The sequence below is a fragment of the Pongo pygmaeus genome, chromosome 18, assembly GCF_028885625.2.
Source record: "Pongo pygmaeus isolate AG05252 chromosome 18, NHGRI_mPonPyg2-v2.0_pri, whole genome shotgun sequence".
NCBI classification, from domain to species: Eukaryota; Metazoa; Chordata; class Mammalia; order Primates; family Hominidae; genus Pongo; species Pongo pygmaeus.
The window spans coordinates 62,956,736-62,981,233 of record NC_072391.2 but is presented as its reverse complement, the minus strand read 5'-3'; positions in this window follow the sequence as shown (position 1 = coordinate 62,981,233).

Sequence of the window (24,498 nt, the reverse complement as noted above, 5' to 3'; positions counted from 1 at the left end):
GCTCTGGAGCCCTGTGTTGGGTATGGGGAGGGGGGTAAACTAACGTGATTTTCCTAGTCTCTCACTGAACAATCAACAATTCTGTGACCTCTCGTCACCAAAACGTGTGGGAATTTCTTCCCACCAAGCAATCCTCCAGCATATTCTGCAGTGGATATCAGTGAGGTGTCTTCTAGTGTGATTCAATTCTGACACCATCTATCTACCCGGACATAGCATCACATCCCACAGGTTGAGGGCTCAGTCCCGTGAGACTGTCCTTCACTTCAGATACCAGTTGCAATGGGCTATAAATTGGGGTTCCCACAACCCTCTTTGGGATCAACTAATTTGCTAGAGCAGCTCACAGAAATAGAAGTCAAGGAAATATTTACTTTTACTGGTTATTATAAAGAATATTACACAGGATATGGATGAAGAGATGCACAGCATGAGATTCTGTGGGAAAAGATGTGGAGTTTCCATGCCTTCCCTGGGTGCACCACCCTCCAGGAACCTCCATGTGTTCAGCTATTTAGAAGCTCTCTGAACCCAGTCCTTTTTTGATTTTATAGAAGCTTCAGTACATAGGCTTGATTGACTAAGCCATTGATCATTGGTGATAGACTTAACCCTTGGCTCCTCCCTGTTGGGTGGTAGGGCTGAATTTCAACCCTCTAATCATGCCTTGGTCTTTCAGGTGACCAGGGCCCACAACCATCAACTCATAGCGTACAAAAAAATGCTCTTATCACTCAAGAGATTCCAAGGATTTTTAGGAGCTGTACCTCAGGAAACGGAGACAAAAACCAAATATGTATTTCACAATATCACAGTCCCATTGCAGTTACCTGCTGTTGTGTAACAAATCACTCTGAAATTTAGCAGCTTAAAGCAACCCCCATTTGATTACTTGGAAGGATGTTGTGGATTGGGAATTCAGGCAGAGCCCAGTTGGGAATTTCTTCTGCTCCTTGGGGCATTGGCTGAGGTCACTCAGTGGTATTCAGCTGGTGGCTGGGCTTGTCTCACAGGAGAGTGAGTGTCCAAGATGTTTTCATTCACTTCCTTAGTACTGGGTGGGGGAAGGCTGGGAGGGTGGGCTGAGCTGGGCTAGTGACTGGAGTGCCTTGGTGGGGCCTCTTCAGGGTGGTGGTCATCTCAAGGTAGTCAAACTATTTCCACGGCAAACTATTTCAGGGCTCCAGAGACATTTGCAAGAGGCTCGAGTAGAAGCTGCTGGTCTCTTAAAGCCTACACATGGAAAGTGGCACAGGCCACTTCTGACATTTTTCTGTTGACCAAATGGCCACAGAATCCACCCAGAATCAAGGAAAGAGACATACGCTACCCCCACTCTAACAATTTGTGATCATCTTGAATCTATCCCATGTCTCAACACTTATTCACTAAGGAGACAGAGACTACCTTTGAACCCATTGATTGTTTAAATGATTGATTAATTGGTTGACCAAATAGATTCTAAACAACTGCATGTGGTGGACAGAAGGGTATAATGGTTAGCAAGGCAGTACCTGGGGGTTCCAGCCCTTGGTACTCACACTCTAATGGGAGGGGACAATAGTGAATGAGCAACACAGGGAAAGGGTAAGCAGAGTCTGGGTGCCAGGGAGAACATGAGTGAGCTGGTGAGACATAGGGTGTTAGGGAGGCCACACTGGACAGGCTCATGAGGGAGGCAGTGATGAGGAAGTGGTCTTTCAGCTCCCCTTAAAGAGAAGGACAGAGGGAGAAGACACACCTTCCATAAAGGAGAGATAACAAGTCCCTAAACTCAGAAGTGGGATAGGACTTCACAAATTGATGGAACCAAGAAAACAATGTGCCAGGAGCGTGGCGGGAATGGGGGGGGGGGGGCGGAGGTGTGGCCCCAGCAAACTGAGCTGTGAGTGGGACCACATCACCCAAACCCTGATAGGCCAGAGAACTGTCACTTCATCCTAATGATGAGCACAAACCAAAATACACATTGAAGTAAGTGAAAACCAACTGAAGTTGAGATGGGCAGAGGCAAAAGAAGAAAATTCAGCCCTAGGTTTTTATGGTTTGGGGCAGAAGTGTGGCACAATCTAAATATGTTTACCCCTTCAGTGGGTTAGCCGCTAAACACTAAGCTGAGCCAGGCATTAAACTCTCTGGGCCTATTTTCCACCGTGCTAATGAAAGGGTTTAAAAGATTTGCAATGATTTTTTTCAGCTTTAGTATTCTCTGATTCTACATGTCTCTTTTTTATATTTAAAGAAGGGATTGGTTTCTTTTTTATATTTAAAGAAATGGCTGACTGCTTTATTTTACCAGCAAATACAATACCTCTCCTACCCGCCTCTCCAACTCTGGTTTCATGAATGTATTTTCATGGACTCATGTGTCAACACAAGCCCTGACCAAGACATTTTATCCCACAAAGAGCGTTGTGTAGATTAAAGGAAGAAACAGAGATTAAAACAACGGGGCTTGCACATTCCGATGGCTCTTAACTTGATTTAAACTTTTGACCTCTAATGCTTCCCAGCTGTTTTGAAGTCACACATCCCGTGTTGATTAGACTCACCCCAAAAGTGATCCAAAAAGAGGGGGTTGCTTCAGTGAACCATCACCCTGCCTGACTCTGGGGTTTGCAATTCCTGGCTGAAAGTGGTCACTGCCCCCTAAGCCCTTTGCTCTGTAACTCAGCCCAGCAGGAAGAGCTCCCGCACTCTCTCGCTCTCTCTCTCTGCAGACAGAGGCCACCTTTTTAACAATTTGTTTTTACAATGTGAAAAAAGAGTGGGAGCAGGGGAAGAAACAGTGTTCCTGTCCCCCTCAAAATAATATAACCCAGGTGGTGGGAGTTAACTGGGAATGTGGAGGGTTCTGATTCCAAAGTACACATTGAAATAAATGAAAACCAACTGAAGTTGAGATGGGCAGAGACAAAAGAAGAAAATTCAGCCCTAGGTTTTTATGGTTTTCTTTTTTGTATAGAATCCTAATCATGGGGGTCATGGGGGTGAACTCAGAAAGCATGTGTTTTCTTCTTTTTTTTTTTTTTTGAGACGGACTTTTGCTCTTGTTGCCGCAGCTGGAGTGCAGTGGTGCAATCTCTGTTCACTGCAACCTCTGCCTCCCGGGTTCAAGCGACTCTCCTGCCTCAGCCTCCCGAGTATTTGGGATGACAGGCATGCGCCACCACCCCCGGCTAATTTTTGTATTTTGAGTAGAGACAGGGTTTCACCATGTTGGGCAGGCTGGTCTCGAACTCCTGACCTCAGGTGATCCACCCCACTCGGCCTCCCAAAGTGCTGGGATTACAGGCATGAGCCACCGTGCCCAGCCGCATGTGGTTTCTTTTTTTTTTTTTTTGAGACAGTCTTGCTCCGTTGCCCAGGCTGGAGTGCAATGGCGCAATCTTGGCTCACTGCAAGCTCTGCCTCCTGGGTTCACGCCATTCTCCTGCCTCAGCCTCCTGAGTAGCTGGGACTACAGGCACCTGCCACCACGCCCAGCTAATTTTTTTTTGTATTTTTAGTAGAGACGGGGTTTCACTGAGTTAGCCACGATGGTCTCGATCTCCTGACCTCATGATCTGCCCTCCTCGGCCTCCAAAAGTGCTGGGATTACAGGCGTGAGCCACCGTGCCCGGCCACGTGGTTTCTTAAGATAAATTCTCTAACATGGAGGACAATGAACAGAATCTAGGAAGCAGCGGTCCCTATTGCTGGGGAATGGATTCTGCATGCCGGCCATGGCTGGTAAACTCTCAGTCCATCACCAGGCCTGGGGTCTAGGTGCCTGTGGCCTGCATGAGTCAGGGGGAGAGTTAGGAGCCCCCAAGTTCCCCACAATTCGTCACCGAGGTGATGTTAGCAGGTGTAACTCTTTATTTTTTCTGCCATCATTTGTTTTTGTCATCATGCCTTCCGGGACTTCCTGACACATCCGTTGCTGTCTTAGGTGTTCCTTTGTAAGCCAGAGTCTACCCGAAGAGGGAAATCCAGGGGACACAGTAGTGTTGGCGTCAGGCCCTGGTCCTCCAGGGAAAATCTCCAGCAAGGAGACCTGGCAGTTGCTTCAGGCTGTGGGTCTGCAACACTAATCAGCAGGCAGGAAGCCAAGGATTCAGCCAACATGTGCAGGGCATTTTGGACATCCAGCATTCACTCCATGGAAGGCATCTACTGCATTCCTAGGGTGAGTGGGAGCCTTCCCTCCCCACCCCCACTCTGCCCCCGAATGTGGTCCATCTTGTCAGCCAATTCTTATATGCCAGTGCATACAAATTAATTCTGTGGGTAATTTTGATAGAAAATTTGATGAGTTGGCCAGAGAAACTTCAGTAGAGAAATTAAATTAAAAGTAATAATTCCAAGAGAGGAGAAAATAAAATGACAGCTTTGATTATTTCAGCCACTTCAGGCCCAGGGCATTGGATGGAGATGACATTTTAGTTTTCTAACCCATTTCCTCATTTTGATTCTTTTAAAAAAATTGCCATTGTATCCAGATAGAGAATTCTTGGTTCATCTTGGAACGTGCATGAGCTGGAGGATGCTTCACTGCCTGATCTGTTCACTAGATGGCATGGCTCAGACCCACTGAGTTTCACAGATTCAGCTGGGCTAAGAAAGTCCTGAGCAACTTGAGTCAAATACCCACTGCCTTTGTTAATTCATTTATGACAAACTGTGGGCCCCTAAGAGTAGAGGGAATCAGGGGATTCTCTGATTTGAAGCAGGAATTATTGCTGGAGGAAAAGTGTCTGCAACTGGATCAGGGAAAATTCACGGAGCCGGAGGGCACCTTATAGATCATCTTGTTCATCTTGTGGTTTGCAAACTTGTTTGAAGCAATAGGACACCTTCCTCAGCAAAAGCCAGTTATGCAGAGCTGAATAAGTAATGCAAGTAATGGCAGAACTATTAAAGTTGCTTTCTGAAACCCTTAGGAATTGGGAAATATTGACTGAGCGACTGACTGACCTCCCTCCCTTCCTTCCTTCCTTCCTTCCCTTTTCTTTCTCTCTCTTTCTTCTTTTCTCTCTCTCCTTCCTTTCTCCTTCCTTTTTTCTTTCTCATTCTTCCTTTCTTTCTCTCTTTCCTTCCTCCCCTGCTTCTTTCTCTTTCCTCTTTTTTTTTTCCTTTTATTTTCCAGCATTAGAAACTGAGGACTAGATAGGGCAAGATGTCCATGGAAGATCTTGGTCCACAAGCAGTCCACTGAATGATCTTTCTGTGAAACCACTACTTTATTTATTTAAAACCCTCAAGTTCCCATAAAAGGAGTTTCCAGAGCAAATTGTTTTAAATTCCCTGGAGCAACATTGTGGATGGATACACACATTTGCCAAATTCACAGAATGTTTGTTTCATTAAGTGTGTTGACACTGATCATAAACTCAAGCAGGGCAAAGATGACAATGAGTGTGTGAACTCTGGGCCAGACAATAGACACACATTTTCATGCATCATTTTATTTTTCTTTACAAGAACCCTACGAGATTTGTATTTCTATCTGTACTTTATAGATGAGGGAAAGTCCATTTAGAGTTTAAGCTTTTTGTACCAATGAATATATTAAGGTATGGGTGAAGGTCTTATAACAAAGAGACTCTAAGACACAATGGCTTGAATACAGTAGAAGTTTACTCCTTCAACTTCCATAGGAAGGTGATGTAGGATAGCCAAGGGTAGCTGGGTCTGTCACAACATGTGGCTTCCATCCCTCCATCCAGTGTGGCATTTCCAGGTCATGCCATCTCCCAACCAACCAAGAAGCCAAAGAGCCAGTAAATGATGGGAATAATATTTGAACCAAGGCTTATGTAATTCTAAAGTCTGATGTTAACTAACCACAGAACTAAACCGCTACCATTACTCACAGTAATAATACCACCATTTTAGGTGTTATCGTTAGTTGTGGTAACTAGCCTTCAAGATGTCTCCCAATGATTCTTACCTCCTGGTATTCTACCCTTGTTCCTTCCCACACTGAATAGGGCTGACTTGTAGAGTAAATTGCATATTGCAGATACTGGGGATATGATAGAGAATGACTTTTGATGAGGCTAAGTCCCAAAAATCATTGCAGTTCCTGGTAAGCTCTTTCTTGAATCACTAGCTCCAGGGAAGCCAGCTGCCATGTTGTAAGGATACTCAAGCAATGCTATGGACAGTTCCACATGGGGTGGTACTGAGACCTCCCACCAGCAACCAGCACCAACTTGCAAGCCATACAAGTGAGCTACCTTGGAAGCAGATTCTCCAATCCAGTCAAGCCCCTAGAGAATTGTAGCCCAGACCCGAATCTTGATTATAACTTTGTGAGAATCCATGAACCGGAACCAATTGGAAAAATTGCACCCAAAGAAGCAATATGTGATAATAAATGTCTATTTCTATTTTATATCACTAAGTTTCACAATACTTTATCATATAGAAGTAGATAAAATATTAGTATTATTGCTATACCAAGAGGATGCACTTCTTTTGGACCAAACTCTAGCGACCTCCTCAGGAAAGCCTTAATGGAGTCTATCAGGGAAGGAGTTGTTCCTTCGTCCTCTGTGTCCTGGCTCCTTTCTCCTACCATATGTCACTTAAAACTGAAGTTTGTATTTTTACAAGTCAGTTTCCTTCTTTAGACTGTACATTTCCCTGTAACAGGAAACAAGTCTTGTGTTTGGATTCATCTCCCCCATGCCTAATAGTGCTGAATTAAAGTTATGTTTAAATGAACAACTAAAACCTATTTATCCTTCAACTCATTTGCATTATAATATTATGTACATATTTTCTTTAGATGTAGGCTCTAAAAACATTGTGTTGCCTTTTACATGAAGCCTCTCATCACTTCTTTGTCTCAGTAACAGGCATTCAAAAATGCTCTGTATAAATAAAAGATAAATCTCCTAAGGGCCAGAGATCATGCTGTTTTAGGATCTTTTACAAACAGTTGGCACCTCCTTATTCTTGAAAATCAGGCTGGAAATCTCATCAAAACAAACATCCCCTGGAGACTCCCAGAGCTGAAGAGAATGTTTTTTTTTTTTCCTTTGTTATATTTTCTATTATCTCATTTCCAAGAGGAGAGAGGAAGGTCTTCCACGAACCCTCCAAGCCCAGGGCTCTCCTGTTACTGGCCCAGGTGAGTTCACTTTCTGATGAACCCACTTTGTTTCTGAAGACACCTCATCTCCAAGCATGCATCCAGCCTTGTAGGTAACATCTTACAAATGTATGCAAAATGGATTTCATCTAAGTTTCCTCCATTGCACTTAATTTAAAACCACTTAAAAGGGGAATTGAAACAATTTCTTCATCCTTTTTAAGCCTACATGGTTCTCGGTCTTCAGACTCAAGGAGATTTGGGGAATTTGTATAAGTTACACAGAATTGAGTGTTGGTTCAACAAAGAAAAAGTTGAAATGTTTTCAGGCATGATTGTGGCTTTGTAAATGAGAAAATAGCATATTTTGTCATGGTCCCTGTTGTTCCATTGCCGAGAGAAACATTGATAGAGTTTATCATTTGTATCCATGTTCCTATCTTGACTGAGGCATTGGTCAGAGATTCCAGTCTGAGCTAATCTGCAACCTTTCTCCTTCAAAGACTGTAAAGGATTTGTTGCGTGTTTAGATTAAGTAACAATAAGGAGAAGATTTCGTTTTTTGCATGGTTTTGATGGGGACATTAATGGACTCACATGGGACAGGGAGCATGTAGCAAAGATCATGGTTATGAAACAGTCATGCATCATTTATGTCATCTCCATCCAATCTCTCTAAATGCATCATTCGAGAGAGAGGGGATATTAGTTTTACCCCCATTGCCTCCTCCCTAAACACTTTATATAGTGCCTTCCAAACGGGAGGTATTAATATCTTGATTATAAACAATTTCCATGCTTACTCAGATTTAAGACTGTATCGATCCACACCATTGATTGAACAACACTGTGGATTTTTGTTTTGGTTTGATTTGTTTGTTTTCTTAGGAAAAATAATTAACTACATTAAATTTCTGCATTGATTACAAGATGCATCCAGATTTCCAAAACATCATAAACATGGAAAACAAGTGTTGTCATACATTTAAGAAAGTTTGGTAAATTCTGTGGGACGCCAAGGCTCCTTGTTCCCAGAGTCATCAGGCAGACTATGGATGGAGGTCAACACACTGGAAAAGGGCTTTGTGGGCTTGTGAACATGTCTGCTTCCAACACAGACTGAAAAGTTCTCCCGGAAAGGGACAATGTCATGCCCATGCTGGCTTCCCAGCCACTGACTCAACGTCGAGTATCCAGAGTCACTCAAGGATTATTTGTTGAATTAATAAAGAATTAGAGATCAGAGGGACCTCCCTGATCCCTTACAATTTCTACTCATGCCTTCATTATCTCTCCACCATTGCAAGCACTGAATGAGATTGGACATAAGAGTTCTGGTGCCAGGTAAGTTATCAGTAAACAAATGCTAGTTCCTTCAATTTTTTTGTTCTCATACTCCCCTCTCCTTCTGTATTCTTTGCCTACTCAGGATCCTTCAATAGAAATTAAACTTTGCAGACAAACTCCCCAGGGCCTTCTAGATGACATATTCTTTCCATGAAAAAGTGAATTTATTGACTTTTCTGCCTCTGAAGAGCACAAAGTACAGCTCTCTGTGTGGGGAGTGTGGACACAACTTGAGTTGGAGCTGGAAGAGAATGTGCTCTGTTGGTCTGGGTGGGGGCTGTAGCCATTCCCACAGAAGGCCTCCTTCCAACTTCCTTCCCTCCAGGTCTTGCTTCCCAGTAGAGTGAGAATGGGTTTCACTACCCTAGATGGTCTTGCATCACCTACCCACAAATGAAATTCAGGCTCCTAGGCATGGTACTCAAGGTCCTTTGGCCTTAGTTGCATATTTAGCTTTGCCCTCACACTGTCTGTGTCACATGCCTAGAGTGTGCAAGGTGCTTGATACATCCACATGGGAGGTGTAAAGCAAGAGTTTCCTCTTCCTGAGACCATATACCTCCATTTTCTGAAGGGTAGGTTTTGGAACCAGGGTACCTATGGTCTGAAGACCAGCTCTAGCTTTCTCTGAGCTCTCACGCTGTGCATCCTCACCTCTTTGCCAAGATCATCATCTTCCAGCTGGAATGGTCTCTACTCACATCTTTCATCATCATGTGTCAGCCTGGTGCAACTCGCAACACGCCGTCTCCCTCCTGAAGCTGATAGATGGGCCATTTCAGAGTAAAAACAATGCAGTAGCTTTGGTCTGACTGTGAATATGTTGATCTTATCACGCTGTGTATATTGAGACATTACTATGTCCTCCATGAATATATACAATGATTATATATCAATTAAAAAGAAATAATTAAATGAATTCACTTAGATAGAGGTTAATCTTGTATGTTGTGCGGGGGTGAGGGTCATTTTCCCAAAGTGCAAGAGGAGCCACAAAAGAATTTAAAGCCTGGGATGACAATATTGGACTTGCATGTTAGATCACTCAAGCAGTGTTCTAGTGGACAGATGGTGTAAGGTAGAAACAGAGGCAATGAAACAATTTAGAAGTGAATTGGGTTTGGATCTGTTGGCACTCAGGCCCATCCTTTGCTTTTTCTTTGATCTTTGCTCCAGAGCTTCAGGGAGAAGCCAGGGTACTTGTTTTATTTCTCTTTCTATTTTTTCACTCTTTCTTTCCCTCCTCCCCTTCCATTCCTCTCTAAATAGATCTACCAGGGCTTTAGCTTCCACTAGATGATTCCAGATCCTAGACTCTAGTAATGCCAACTCATCCCGTTGCCTTTGAAATCTAAGGAGGTTCACAGCTTTCTGATGCTGTGAATCTCTATATTCTCTCACTTATTTGGATTCTCAGCTCTTCCTTCACTAGTGTAACCTAAATTCTGTATTCAATTCCTCCTGTGTAAATACTTAGAATCATTTCTATAATTCTACTTGGACATTGACTGAGAGAGCAGTCCATTGAAGTTGTACAGGTAAAAGATGTGAAAGCCGCAGGATTAAAGAAGAGGAGAAGGCTTGGAGATATTCTTAATAAAAATCCTACTCAGAATTGCAAGGCCTTGTCCTCTTACCCCAAAATGTATTTTTTTTTTTGTCATTATAACATTGCCACCATTTGGAATAATGTCCACTAGGTCTCAAATATCATTGGTCTTTTAAGGCCCCTTCTAGCGTGTCATTCAGCCTACAGAGGATGATCCCAAGTCAGACATGAAGGCTTTACTTTATCACCGACATTCATGTTTCAATGAAATGAAACACATGGGAGATAAAAGAGCAAAACAGAATTGAGAAGAGAGAAAGAACGTTAACCTGCAAGTCAATTAACCATGTATTTTCATTTCTTTGTTTTGGCTTGGTTTCTAACAAGCTGTGTGATCTTGGGTGTGTTACTTTCCTTCTGTGAGGCTTACTTTCTGCCATTTAAAGAGTGTGATTCTAATGTACCTTGGAGTCCTGGCCAAAATTCACCACTATCTTTATTGTTCTGAGAGCCTATCAGCCAGATCCATCCCATTGACTCGATGAGTTCTTTCACTCCCATTGCCTGATACACGATATTAAAGCCTGCATAAATGTTAGTAACCTTGTTTCCCTTTGAAAAGCTTTGAGAGTACAGATGGATTTTCCAAGCCCCATCTGAGCTTTGCACCCAGAAAATCAAATATCATACATTAAATGTCCTTGGCACTCAGTGTAGAAAGAATCCTTAGCCAGACATCACAGGGAAGGTTGGTTTGCTCACCATCAAGCAGTTCAAAGTCAGCCCCTCTGTTTTTGAAATGAACGAACTTGCCTCTCACCGTCTGTTTTCTAGGACCTGGAATGATATACACTTTTATTTCCGTTTGCATCCTAATCTGTTCTGAGAAGTATGCATTGCAAACCAGGAAAGAAATGTCATCCTTTGGCTGGTTACCCTAAGATATCACTAACAACCTTTTTTATATTTTTAAGTTTTTTCTTTATTATAAATTATATATTCTCTTCTAAGAAATAGTTTCATTTAAATATATTCCTCTCTATGGGAGAATAAAAAAGTACACTTATTTCTAGACTGACACTAGGATCCACACTAGAGATAGTGTCTACTATTTTATTCAGCAAAATTTCACTATGGCCTTCGTGGAATCCTCATTATGTAGGTTTTATTGTGGCTTTTGTTTAGATATTGATGACAACTTTCCAACTCCAAAAATAAATAGGCATTCTATGGAAGACAATTTGATTATTTTCAGGTTTTCTGGGATTAAGGATATATGACTCCTTTTCTTGAGGATCCCAAATCTGACTGGAGAAACAGAATTGTGAACAAGCATTTATCACAATGATGCAATAAGTACTATAATATTGGTGTATTTACAGTAATTGAATACCTCTGTGACTGTTTTCAGTCATCCTCCAAAGAGTGGCTACTGGTGGTCACTTATTGAATTGCAGGTATAAAAGCAATGAGAAGTTAGCTACAAGGATTTGGGACTAGAATTAGACCTTTACTTACCAAATTCTTGGCAAAAGGAGCTATTCCATTTAGTTTTCCAATGTGAGTGCTCATGTGCCTGCATTCTGAAACAAAGGCTGTCAATATTTTCAAAAAAATTTACCTTTCAACTAGAAGGCACGTCTCAAAAGTCATAAAAATGGAACATGCACTTCTGTCCCAGAAGTTTCTCTTGAAATAAATCACCTTAGTAAACCATAGATGCACTCAAAGTCATAATATACCAATAGTATAGTACTTATTGCATCATTGTGATAAATGCTTGTTCACAATTCTGTTTCTCCTATCAGATTTGAGATCCTCAAGAAAGATGTTCATTACAGTGTTTTTTTAGAGTATTAATAGGAAAAAGTCATCTAATTGTAAGATAGGGAATTATGGTAAATTGATATGATAGAATGCCATGGGGCAATGATATATAAAAGAACTTAATGACAGGAAAAGAAACTTGTGATACATAGTTTAATAAAATAACAGATGATGAAATTCTGTAGGCAATGAGACTAAACTTAAAATATTTGTTTTAGTGTATGCTATCTAGTGGTAGATATAGATGAATGCACACACATATATTGAAAAAATGTGAAGGAATATATGCTACTATTTAACACTGGTCATTTCTTGGTGGGGTTATTTCAGGTAGCTTTTGTGTGTATATATTCTGCATTTTAAACACATTGCTTTTAAAATCAGAATATATATTGATTTAAAGAATGAGACTGACTTCTGTATATGCTGTAGGAATGTCAGTGGTGAAGATTTGGTTGGCAGAATCATGAAAGAGATATTGAGGCTACAGGTTTCAGAAAGTCCCTGCAGAGTAAGCCCTGACCTTGACATCATTTGGGGCCATTTAGAGATGGACATTTCAAGTGCATCTGTGTATGTAAAGCTGAGGTAGGTTGTGATAAAAAAAATCCCCTTGGATGACATGAGATACTCGGTTAGATTTTATGGACTAAGGACAGTCTTAACCAAATGGAGATTATGGGACAGAGGCTCATGTCAATGCTTCCATCTGCTTCATCTATTTTGGAAGGTACTGCTGTCCTGACAGGTGAGTCGTCAGAATAACTTTGAAGCAAGACCATAAGGAAATGGCTCTGACCCAGCCTTCAGACTTCAGTACTGCTTTTCTGAATTGGGATTAATGTGGGCCAGATCTCCACTCTTCATGATGGAGATTGCAAATTAGAGGCAGAATGATAGTGTACTTACTTCCTGAGACCAGCGAATGATGTGCCCTACACATCTCAAAACAGTGTTCCAGGAGACACTTTTTAGAGGAACAAATAGAGTAATTCCTCTGCCAAGCTCAAACATGTTGTTTGAGCTTCTTTGTGGCCAATGGTAAGTATAGGTGGGAAGATGTCTCCTTAGCCCCCTTTCTCCATGCTTAATGCTTATCCCCTGTTCCCACCTTCCCACTCCATTTATTATTTATTTATTTATTGAGACAGAATTTCCCTCTGTCACCCAGGCTGCAGTGCGGTGGCACGATCTTGGCTCCCTGGAACCTCTGCCTCCCAAGATCCCTCCTGGGTTTAAGAGATTCCCCGCCTCAGCCTCCTGAGTAGCTGGAATTATAGGCACCTGCCACCATGCCTGGCTAATTTTTGTATTTTTAGTAGAGATGAGGTTTCACCATTTTGGCCAGGCTGGTCTCGAATGCCTGGCCACAAGTGATCCATCCGCCTCAGCCTCTCAAAGTGCTGGAATTCCAGGCATGAGCCACTACACCTGGCCCCACTCCTTTCTTTATTACCAATGAGGAGGAAGTAGTCATAAACTGGATGAGCCCAGGAGCATCATTGAAACATGTTTTGCTAGTGGGTATGGTGACTCTATTTAAAGCTCATCACTCCCATATTCTATTCAGTCTCTTCAGTCACTTGGTATAAGCTTGAGCTGGGCCTATCCTTGGGGCCAGTTTTGTTTTTCCTTTTCTACCTTCCCTAAGCATACGGCTGGGTGGATGGAGCCAGAGAACCTGATTTAGCTCACTGTGCTACCTGAAGCAAGTCTCTATCCTTCTCTGGACTGAAGCTTCCTAATCTGTAAACTAGGGGCATGTACTTGGTCATCCAAACTTATCTTACCATCAGAATTTCTCAAGCTATTGACATTTGGGGTTGGATAATTCTTTGTTGTGGGGGGCTGCCTGTATGTTGTAGGATGTTTATCAGCATCTCTTGCCATCTCTTGCTACTCTTTGCCAACTAGATGCCAGTAGCACCCCCCTCTCTACTTGTGACAACCCAGACTGTCTCCTGACATTGCCATATGTCCCCAGAGGAGCAAAATTATCCCCAGTTGAGGCCCACTGCCTTTCACTTACGAATTTCTAGGTGAATTTCCACCTTCTGTTTTGCAGTATTGGGCAGTAACATACATTTTTGATACAGGTGGGTGGATTTCTCCAGAAAAGCCACATCACTGAGATCTGGTTCAGTTCAGAATTCTCTTCTCAGCACACAGCCATGTTTAGAGTCCTGGATCACCTCTGGAAGACTTCAGACACCCTTCAAAGGCAAAGTTTCCTCTTAGGTACCCTTAGACAACCTCAGATAATCAAAGCTGGCAGCTAGCCACACCCAGAGGAGTCACGGCTCTAGGTTTTGTCCTGTTTCCTGGCCCCTGAGAGCCCGTGGGGATTTTGGACTTGGCTCAGAGCCCACAGAGGGGAGAGGCCAATGTGGAGGCGAGAGCAGGGCAGCAACGAGAGCATGCGGGAGTGGGTCAGGAATTTCCTTAGTTTCATTGGAAACAGATGCCTGGCAGAGGTAGAGGGCTGGGGCCCTGCGTCAGGTCAGCGTGCTTGGCAGCTTCTCCTCCCATATCTCTTAAGCTCCCCTCTTCTCCTCCCTACCCCACAAATACCACCAGATTATTATTTAAGAGGAGTGCTCTGGTTTAAGGGAAGCTAGGATTGTTGTGACATAGGAACAAAATCTGCTCTCCTGGGAACATGTACATGTGGGATTTGACATATACACATGTGATCACAGACCCATGGGATCAGAGAACCTCAGGGCAGGAAGGGCCTTTTGTGGTCTATGTTCAACACGTTTATTTTAAAGATGAAGAAAGTGAGGTCTGAAATTGAGAATGGAGTCTACAAGCCCTGGCTGGTTGATTCTCAGGGTTTTCCTCATCACTGCTCTGCCTCCAAGTCCTCTTTTTAAAATGTTAATTCAGCAAGATACAATTCAACACGTCTGAGATTCCCAACCTGCACCTATAGCAGACATCACTAATTGATCACAGAACTCTTTCCTGCTGGACCTTGATGCTGCCTAATGATCCTTTATCCAAACAGCACTCTGGGTAGGCAGAGCCAATCAATCCAAGATGACATGAATTTGCCACACCTGCTGGAAACTTGGTCTGTCAGAGTCTTTCCAGAAATGGATGGAAGAAAGGGCCTGGGGGAATGTGGTTTCTTTTTTCTTTCTCTGTTTTTTTTTTTTTTTGAGACAGGGTCTGACTCTGTTTCCCAGGCTGGAGTGCAGTGGTGCAATCTCTATCCACGGCAGCCTCTACCTCCCAGGCTCAAGGGATCCTCCTCCCCACTCAACCCCCCAAGTATCTGGGACTATAGGCCTGCACCACTATGCCTGGCTAATTTTCTTTCTTTTTTTTTTTTTGAATTTTAGTAGAGACAGGGTCTCACTATGTTGCCCAGGCTGGTCTTGAACTGCTGAGCTCAAATGATCTTCCCTCCTTGGCCTCCCAAAGTGCTGGGATTATAGGCATGAGCCACTGCACATGGCTAGAATGTGGTTTCTTGGTTGATAGTTAAGATGAGAAGAATGTTGGTGAGTATTTTGGAGCAGAATGTGAGGCTACCAGTGGTCCCTGTTAATTTGAAACCGTCTTTAGAGAAAGGGACAAAGAAAGTATGTCAGGAATATAGGCTGTTTCTGGGCTTCTCAAACTTTAATGTGTACATGAATTGCCTTGGTGGGGGGATCTTTCTAAAATGCAGTAGGTCTGGGAGGGACCTGAGATTCTGCAGTTTTAACAAGCTTCCAGGTGATGCCGACGTGGCTGGTCTCTAGACCATTCACTCTGTATCAAGATGCTCATCCGACTGGTTGTTTTACCATTTAGGAAACTGTGATTCCAAGAGGTCAAGGGAAAGAGAGTGAGGGCTGTTTCACCATCAGCTGTGCAAGTCGCTTGGCGTGAAGATTCTATTAACCTGGCTCATCTTTCTGCACATCTTTCTATAAACGTCTGTCGACTTCCTTGCTTTCGTGTCAGTCTTCCATCTACCAGGCTGATTAATCTTAGGCATCTCAGAACTGATGTCTACTCCAAATCTGGTGTGTTCAGGCTCTGACCACAAGAAAGAACTATTATTTGCTTTCACATGTCTGAGCCTTCTGTGACATCCTTAAAGATCTTGCTGGAGGTCACACTCCTCTGAGAACTGAACCTTAACCAAGGACAATAGAGTGAGCAGGTAAACACTTGAAAGGTCTATTTCCTTTGAGCAAACTTCATTTATTCACCAAAATCCTGCCACTGGGGGTGGGAGGAGGAATCTAACAGATATTAGATGGCCCTTCATGGCTTGAGAGAGAGAGAGAGAGCTGTGGCCTCATTTTTTGTAAATGACCTCTGAGTTCAGAGAAAGTTTCAAAATGAGGCCGGGATAACAGAAAGGGGAGGAGTGGTGAGGAGGGGGCTTCTCCTTTATTTTTCCTAAGTAATTGAGACATTTCACCTTACTCTGACATAATTATGTTGTCACATGGAAGATGCTTCAAGCGATTAGTAACATAATTAGTCAAGCTTTTCTGCTCCCCATGTCCTCAACTAAAACAGTCTTTATATACAGTGCCCTTTGCAGTGCATGACAAGCTATGACAAGAAACACTTTCTTCTTTTTTTTAATGGACAAAGAGACAAAAGGGAAACATGTGCAGGATCTTCCAGGGCTTCCTCAGAAAGGCTGCTGATTTGGTATCAGTAACAAATAAAAAGCAGATTTGAGAAAATATAATATTAGGAAGCATATAAAGTGGTTTTGGTCAAAGCAGTGGTTGCTGCTACCATTGTTGTTATTGATATCGTTAGTCATGGTAAAATTTGTTCAGACTTGGTTGTTCTTTCCACAAACTCATCTCTGTGGAAAGAACAACCAAGTCTGAAGAAATTCACCATCTTTACAGTCTTCCTCAGACATGGGAGAGCCTTGGAAATTTCAGCTGATTTTGCAGAGTGCTTAAAAAAGTCTCCTGATGAACCAAGTTCTGCTAAGAGAAGTAGAAATGTAAACAAGATCATATAGACTCTGATCTCCTCCTCCTTTTTATTTTTCCAGAAAACACTCTTGGTCATGGTGAGCCCCCAACTCATGGTGACTCAATGAGTGGGAATGGGTATTTCTCCAGACAATATCAGCTTGGGGATAGAATGCATCAAACAAGGTACCGTTTACTGAACATTTGGCCAGGAGCTTCACTAAGGCCTATAAAGGACACATTATTAGTTCATGGAATGCTCAAAGCCTTCTGGTATTATCAGAATTTATTGAGAAGAAAACCAGGCTCAGTGATGGTATGTGGCTAGTACATTTTCAATCTCACATCTAAACTTAAATCTTGTTGGCTCCAAAGGTCAATGTCTAATGATCATTCTGGTGTGGCAGAGTGATAAGCATCATTTCCCAAGGTCAGCTCTCACCTTCAGTGTTAAGGGGACTGTTAGCTCCCCTCCACTTGCCAGATTTCTCTCTACTACTCTGGGACTCAGATGCTCTTGGATATCATTGTCGTGATGTGGCTTCCTTCTCCTCTCCTTCTTCTTTGATTTCCTGTCTCTCTTTGCTATGGGGCCTAGTGGTAGTGGCGGGGAAGTGGAGGGCTGTGATACAATGAAGAGACAGTAGACTTTGGAATCAGATCTATCTAGGTTGGAATCTAAGCTCTACTTAACCTGAGACAAAGTACCTTATACTCCAGATCCTCAGTTTTTCAGTCCGTTAGATGACAATAAATGTATGGATAAACAGATTGATGCATGGATGAATGGAAAGAGAGATGGATGAATTAATTCAAATCAAATCATTAATGTGAAGGTGATAGGTAAGAGGCTAAAGCATGTTGGCTTTAATGTGCGTAAATGGGTAAGAGGGTAAGAGTAATAGTTGCTTTCAAGGGAATAAGGTGCTATATCTCATTTAGGATGAAAGGGCCCCGGAGTGCCAGGCAGCAGAGAAACAAGGTTGAGACTCAGCTGCCCTGGCTTTGTAGTAAATTTTGTCTCATGTCAACATTTACCAGGTTTGTGCCAAGGATCATGAGCTGGATGCTTCATCAAAAAAGGGTTCCATTGTCCAAAGGTGTTTGGGAAATGTAACCAGTTCTTGGAAATTCATATATACAAGAGGATATTAAAACCTTTGAGAAGTCTTACAGGCATATTAATACTATATAATAATAATAATTTTATGATCTAAAATCCAGTGATTCTGAAAAACATTGTCCATAGAGCCTATCTGCTCCATATTGCTTAGTAACTTCAAGAACTACATTCTGTATGTCTGCATTTTCTGGACCGTGGTTGAGATGACATAATGGTCTCAATGCTGGGTCTATTTGTATGAGTTGGTGGTTGTTAGGACTCACACACATGCTGTGGATGTATCCTCCCAAATAATCATGTGATAGAATCAGGACTGGCATCACTCTCTCTATGTGACAGATGAATGCATGGGACTCAGCAGGGTAGAGTGAAGTTTCTGAGTGCACCATGGGCAAGTTGGACTCTGGCCTAGGTCATCCAGTGTCAAGTTGGTTCTCTCAGAACCACGTGTGCTCCTGCCACGTGGCCACAGAGGTCTTCGTTGTCTGTTTGGCTCTCTCTTGATGCCAGATCTGTTCAAATAGGTCTGGGAAGCCGCATACACTTCACTTTGTGTATGTAGAAATACCGAGTACACTTCATAGTCTGATGAGCAGCTCTCCAGCCAAGGATAATAGAGTAAGAGAGAATGATCATACTAACGAAGGCAATAATTACACCATCCAGGACTTGTAGAGCACTTTGCAGTTTTATGAGCACTTTCATGCATGGTATCCCTTCTGATCATCTCGGCAACCCAATTCACACGCCCGGCTGGCAATTTTTATCCTTATCTGACAAGGAAGGAAACCAAGGTGCAGGGAGGTTAAGGATAGAGCAGAAACTTACACAGCAAGCCAGTGAATGAGCCAGTCATCCAATTCTGCCTCCTTTTTTGTGACTATTTCTAATATTTCAGTTGGCATTCACCAGAGAAGCATGGTGGAAACAAAACTTTACTTGGCCAGAGTATACTCTCCCTTTCTCCTTCCAACTTCTGTTCTTCCTTCCTTTCATCCTTGAAAATTAAAATTTCAAAATATACAAATATTCAAATAGAACAATGACCTGTAATCCCACCATCCAGAGATAACTACTGTGTATTTGCTTCTAGTAATTGTTTCATGCACATTTGCCTGTTACTACATTTTCTTCAAAGCATGATATTAAATGTCTGCAAAGAATTACATTTTATCTTCCTTTACATCACCCATCTCTTGTTGTTGGGCATTTAGAATGTTTTAACATTTTCTGAAATTTAAATAACATGATAAACATCATTATACAGAAATCTTTGTGCACTTTAAAATGTCATCCTTGAGATAAGTTTCTTGAGTGAAATTTCAGAGTCAAAATGTTTCTACATATCTAAGATAGATATTCTAAACTGCCATCTAGAAAATTTTACTAATTTCAAAGTCTCCCCATCCCCGTGAACAACCATGTTTTGACCTTTTAAAATTTCACATGTATTGTTTTAATTTCAATTTCTTTAATTATCCATTTAGGTTATCATCTTTTTGTAAATATTCATTTTTGGTTGGTCATTTTTGTTTCTACTTTTGTCCATTTCTTGATCATGACATTTGACTAGTATTATTATTATTGTTATTTTAATTGGGCTATGTTTTTGATATTCATTTCTTAAAGCATTTATGTATTAAGGAAACTAATACTTACATTGCAAATAATGTTTCTCGCTAGGCTGAAATCATGAGTTGAAAACACCGTGAGTCATATTTTTAGTTGATGGTGGAGCTTATAGGAAGGAAGACTTCAGCCCATTGTTAAAAAGAAATTTCTAATAATGAGTGAAAGTTATATGAGGATGGGTTGGTGGCCTTGTAAACAACCCAGTTTCTTGGAAAGGTAAACCAAGACTCAGAGAGGTCCAGTAATTTGCCATGGGTCACACAGCAAACAGTGTTGGATGTGAGATTTCAACCCATGTCCATCTATCTCCAACTTCTGTGTTCTTTCTACTGTGTGGCATCTTTGTGTCCCAGAGAAAGGCAATGATCAGACCGGTGCTGCTGATATAAATCAGTTGCAGTTCACAGAAAACATCAGACAAGGAAAGAGACAGGAGAATGCAGAAAACAGTTAGGAGACTGGGATTTGGAGTCCTCAAATTCAAAGAAATGAAGGTGAAGAAGTGAAAGGAAAGGCTTTCATTCATAAAAGGGTGATGGTATTACACGGTTGCACTGGTGAAATATTTTGGGTACCTCTATTGCCAGATCATGCCATGGACTATTTATGCTCTGTTTACTACTGGAAATAGAGCCCTTAGCATCTTAAAATCTAATTAGATTAGAGAACCAATTCTAGAAGCCCCAGATCCAATTCAGAAAACTCACATGCTTAAAATTCTTTTCCTCTAGAACTACTCCTAGTACTAAAATATATGTTAGTCTGGGTTCTCTAGAAAGACAGAGCCAATAGGAGATCTTTCTTTCTCTCTCTTTCTCAAAAAGATAGATATCCCAAAGAGAGAGAGAGAGAGAGAGAGAGAGAATCTCCTAAATATAGATTTATTATAAGGAATTTGGCTCATGTGACTATGTAGACTGAGAAATCTAAGATCTATAGTCAGCAAGCTAGAAACCCAAGAGAGCTGATGGAAGAGTTCCAGTTTGAGTCCAAGTCCAAAGGCAGGAGGAGATAAATGTCCCAGCTTGTAGACACTCAGGCAGAGAGGGTGACTTCTCCCTTACTCAGCTTTTTGTTCCATTCCAGCCCACCCCCATTACAGAGGATAACCTGCTCTACTCAGTCTACCAATTCAAATGTTAATCTCATCCAGAAACACCCAGAATAATGTTTAACCAAATAAAATAAACCTTCACAAGTGTCAAGCAGCTTTCTGTTTTTTGTTTTTTGATTTTTTTGAGATGGAGTTTTGCTCTTGTTGCCCAGGCTGGAGGGCAATGGCACGATCCCAGCTCACGGCAACCTCTGCCTCCTGAATTCAAGTGATTCTCCTGCCTCATCCACCCAAGTAGCTGAGATTACAGGTGTGCACCACCACGCCCAGCTAATTTAATATTTTTAGTAGAGATGGGGTTTTACCATGTTGGCCAGGCTGGTCTTGAACTCCTGATGTTAGGTGATCCACCCGCCTCTGCCTCCCAAAGTGCTGGCATTATAGGCGTGAGCCACTGTGCCCGGCCGGGCTGCTTTGTTTATCCTTACCTTTCCTCACCCACTCAGGGTCCAACCTCAGATGTGTTTAAAGCCACTTTCAAAAGGCTTTCTCTGGGCTAAGGATGCATTCTCTTAAAACAGACTTGGAATAACCTTTTGGGCAGTACCATTTCCAGTATTTCAGATTCCAGCTTTCATTGCCCCCCGCCTCTCTCTCTCTTGCATTCCTGTTTCTTTTTATTTATTTTTCTTAAACTGCTGAGCCTGATAAATTAGGGCTATTAAGAGACTGTTTGTTATTCTGTCCTGGGTTACTATTTTGAGGGCTAAAACACTCATGAATATATGGATGCTCCGACTGTAAATGGATATGTTTTAGCCAGTGAAAAATTCATTTTCACTAATATATATTTTTAAAGTGTCCTACTGAAGTCCTGCACAATATCTCACCATGATCTTTCACTGTTCCTCCCATTTTTATCTGATAAAAGCAGATCCATCATCAATGTTGTTCCTTTTCTCTGCACCATAAATAACAGCTGAGGAAGGGGAGCATCTCCCACAACACAGTGGCATCGAACTTTAACAAATTTTGGAATATAGTGTTTGTTAAGCCTTCTTGAGATGGGAGCCAAGAGTATCTGCACGCCCATCATTTATCTCATGGCCTTCCTGGTTTTGGACGAAGACACTCCAAGTCTAAGCATAGAGAAATCTGCATCTGATTTCAGTTGTACTTGCCAGATGGAAGATAGACTTTTGTAGGTTGTTATACATCCTGGCTCATCTGGGTTGGCCCCAGTTTATGTCCCTGGTTCCAGTTAAATTATTAAAAGCAACTTCTTTTACTCTCAAAATTGTCCTGGTTTGGATAATAAGTTATGTGGTCACTGTAGATGTATACTGAGAAACACAGGGCTTCATATGGCCTCTAGTTTTTTCCCATTCCCCATTAGATGCTCTTTCTGTGTATTGGAACACCCCTTCCCATCCATCAGCTACTCATTGTAGTCAGGAGACTTACTATCAGAGGCAACATTTACAGGCTGGGAGAAAAGAAAAAGAAAAGAAAAGAAAAACCATAATTCTAGTTTCCACCTTATGCAAGGTACTACCCTAGAGGCTTTTCAAGAAAGTCATGCTTTCACTCTAAGAACAATTCCATAAAGTACTATCATTCATCAATTTCAAGATGCACTGTTTTTCATTCATTAATATCTCAAAATTAGGCTGAGGTTATAATTGATGTTGTCTTATAATTACTGTTGGCCATGCGGTGTCGTGATGTACTCATCATTGTCTTTGCATGAACCCTGTCAAAACTCACAGAATGGGTGTCAGCAGCTTGGAAGAAAATCCTAGAAACAATAGCACAGTACTTTTTTTTTCAGTCCCTAGGAATCAAACGATTGTGGAGAGAGGGTGTCAGAGGTTGTGAATCAGAAGTATTTCAAAATAGCAATATTCCAAAAGCAGACATCAATAGTAGACATGCATGACATAATTGCAAAGCCAGATTAATCACTCAGAAAACATGACTTTTTGGTTATTTTAAGGATTATTTTAAGAAATGCTGCATCACCAATAATCTTGATGACACAGAAGGTTGTATTGTTTGGAAAAATATTTGATTATTTGGCATTGAAAAGTGATTCTGAATATAAAGAAAGTAGGAATACTTCAACCCATTTAATTCATTTATAAATTTTTAAAATACATGCCCAAGAGTAACCTGTGAGTAAAATCTATGCCAATTAAGTCTAAAAGAGCTTTCAAAATTCCAAGAGGTTAAAAACATTGGGTCAAGGTTATTTGGAAGTATCTTTTTCTCTTGGTGGTATTTGAGTGGTCTATCAGATGACGACTGTCCTACAAGGCTAGGACAGGCAGCATCTCAGAGGAAGAGGCTCCCAAACAATGTTGTCAAGAGTGAGAAGCGATTAGCAGTGAAGGAAGGGGAATATGGGAAGTAAGGGTGTTCTAGGCAGCAGGAACAGCCAGTACAAATACCTGCTGCTTAAATATTATGGGTTCTAGTGAGCCCATTTTACAGGTGAAACTAGAAAGATATGTGGTTTGCTCTGCTTAGGGTCATGCAGTTAGCTAGTGGCAGTGCAGGAGTTAAATAGCATTGGAGTGAGTAAAAAATGCATTGAAATAGCAGTCATGGAGTTGCTACAATGTGCCAGATCTCCAAAGGGGGATCCCTCAGTGAAGGAAACAGGCATGGTCCCTGTCTTCAGAGTTTCCAGACCTAGGAGTGGTGGGGAGGGAGGATGGGGGGACAGATAAGCAGGTAGTTATGATACATCCTGATGGACCTAATGAGAGCAGGAGAATCAACCTTGTCCTGGGGGCTCTGGGGCAACATCCAAGAGGAAGCGGCTCCCAAGCTGTCTTATGAAGGGCCAGAAGGGATTGTTAGTTATGCAAACAGAAGACAGGGAGGAAAAATCTTCCAAGAACTAGAACAGTGAGTATCAGCACCTGGTCATTTTGTGAGTATACTACTCTGTCTCCTTGAGACCGTAGTGGCAACGATTGGTTTGGGCAGCTCCCCGTAGTAGACGTCAGCCACTCTCCTGTGGAGAATGTGATTAACTTTTTGGGTCCTGATACTTTGGACCTTGTTTTTCCTAATCCCCGTGGAATTAGGAAGTGGCATTAAAACTTCCACTTTAAGGTAAGAAAAAACAAGGTTTAAAGTGTTCCCTTGCTATGCCAAATGTCATGCAGGTAGCAAATGATGATGGTGAGATATGAAGTCCAAAGGGTCTCACTCAAAGAGAAAGTTTGTGCCACTATATCAAACTGGGTCCAGCACTTCCCAGACAAGAGAAGACTCAGGACCCATCTGATTTAATGACCCCCCAATTTCCCTACCCTTGGGTATTCTGGGGTGGGTAGGGGAGGGAAACAGAGACCCAGCAGGTAGATGGTGACCTGTTCAGGTCACATAGCCAAGGACAAGTGAGGCACTAGACTAACAGAGAGCAGCCTGCTCTCCACTCACTCATATCTTCATTACTTTTATCAACATGTATTTAAGGATTATCCAAGCAGAGCAAACCACAGCTTTAAAGCAATTACTTGCTGATGACCAGGAGGGGACAAGGGGATTCTATTTGCTTATTTGTGTGAACCTAAAATGCCTGCTTCCTTAATTAAGCCTTCACTCTGAGTCTTGCCTCCAGCTTTTAAAGTTTTCTTTTCCCCCTCTTTAACAGATCTCAGTCTTCCACCACACTGCAGGCACTGGGCCCAGGAGGGCTTTGCCTCTGTTTGCTTTCTCTTCTCTAAGCAGCATCTGCTCCTGTACCACCACTGAGGATACCTCCCTTTCCTAAAATCCCCAATCCCCTGCTGCTTTTAATTTCATAATTATCAGCCATGAGCATTGTGATCCTTGGTGACTCAGGGGCAAACGATGCAGGTCTCGGCAGCTCCTTCCTCCTACCCAACTCCTCTCAGTAATGCTTATCTTTCTTGAAAACTCATC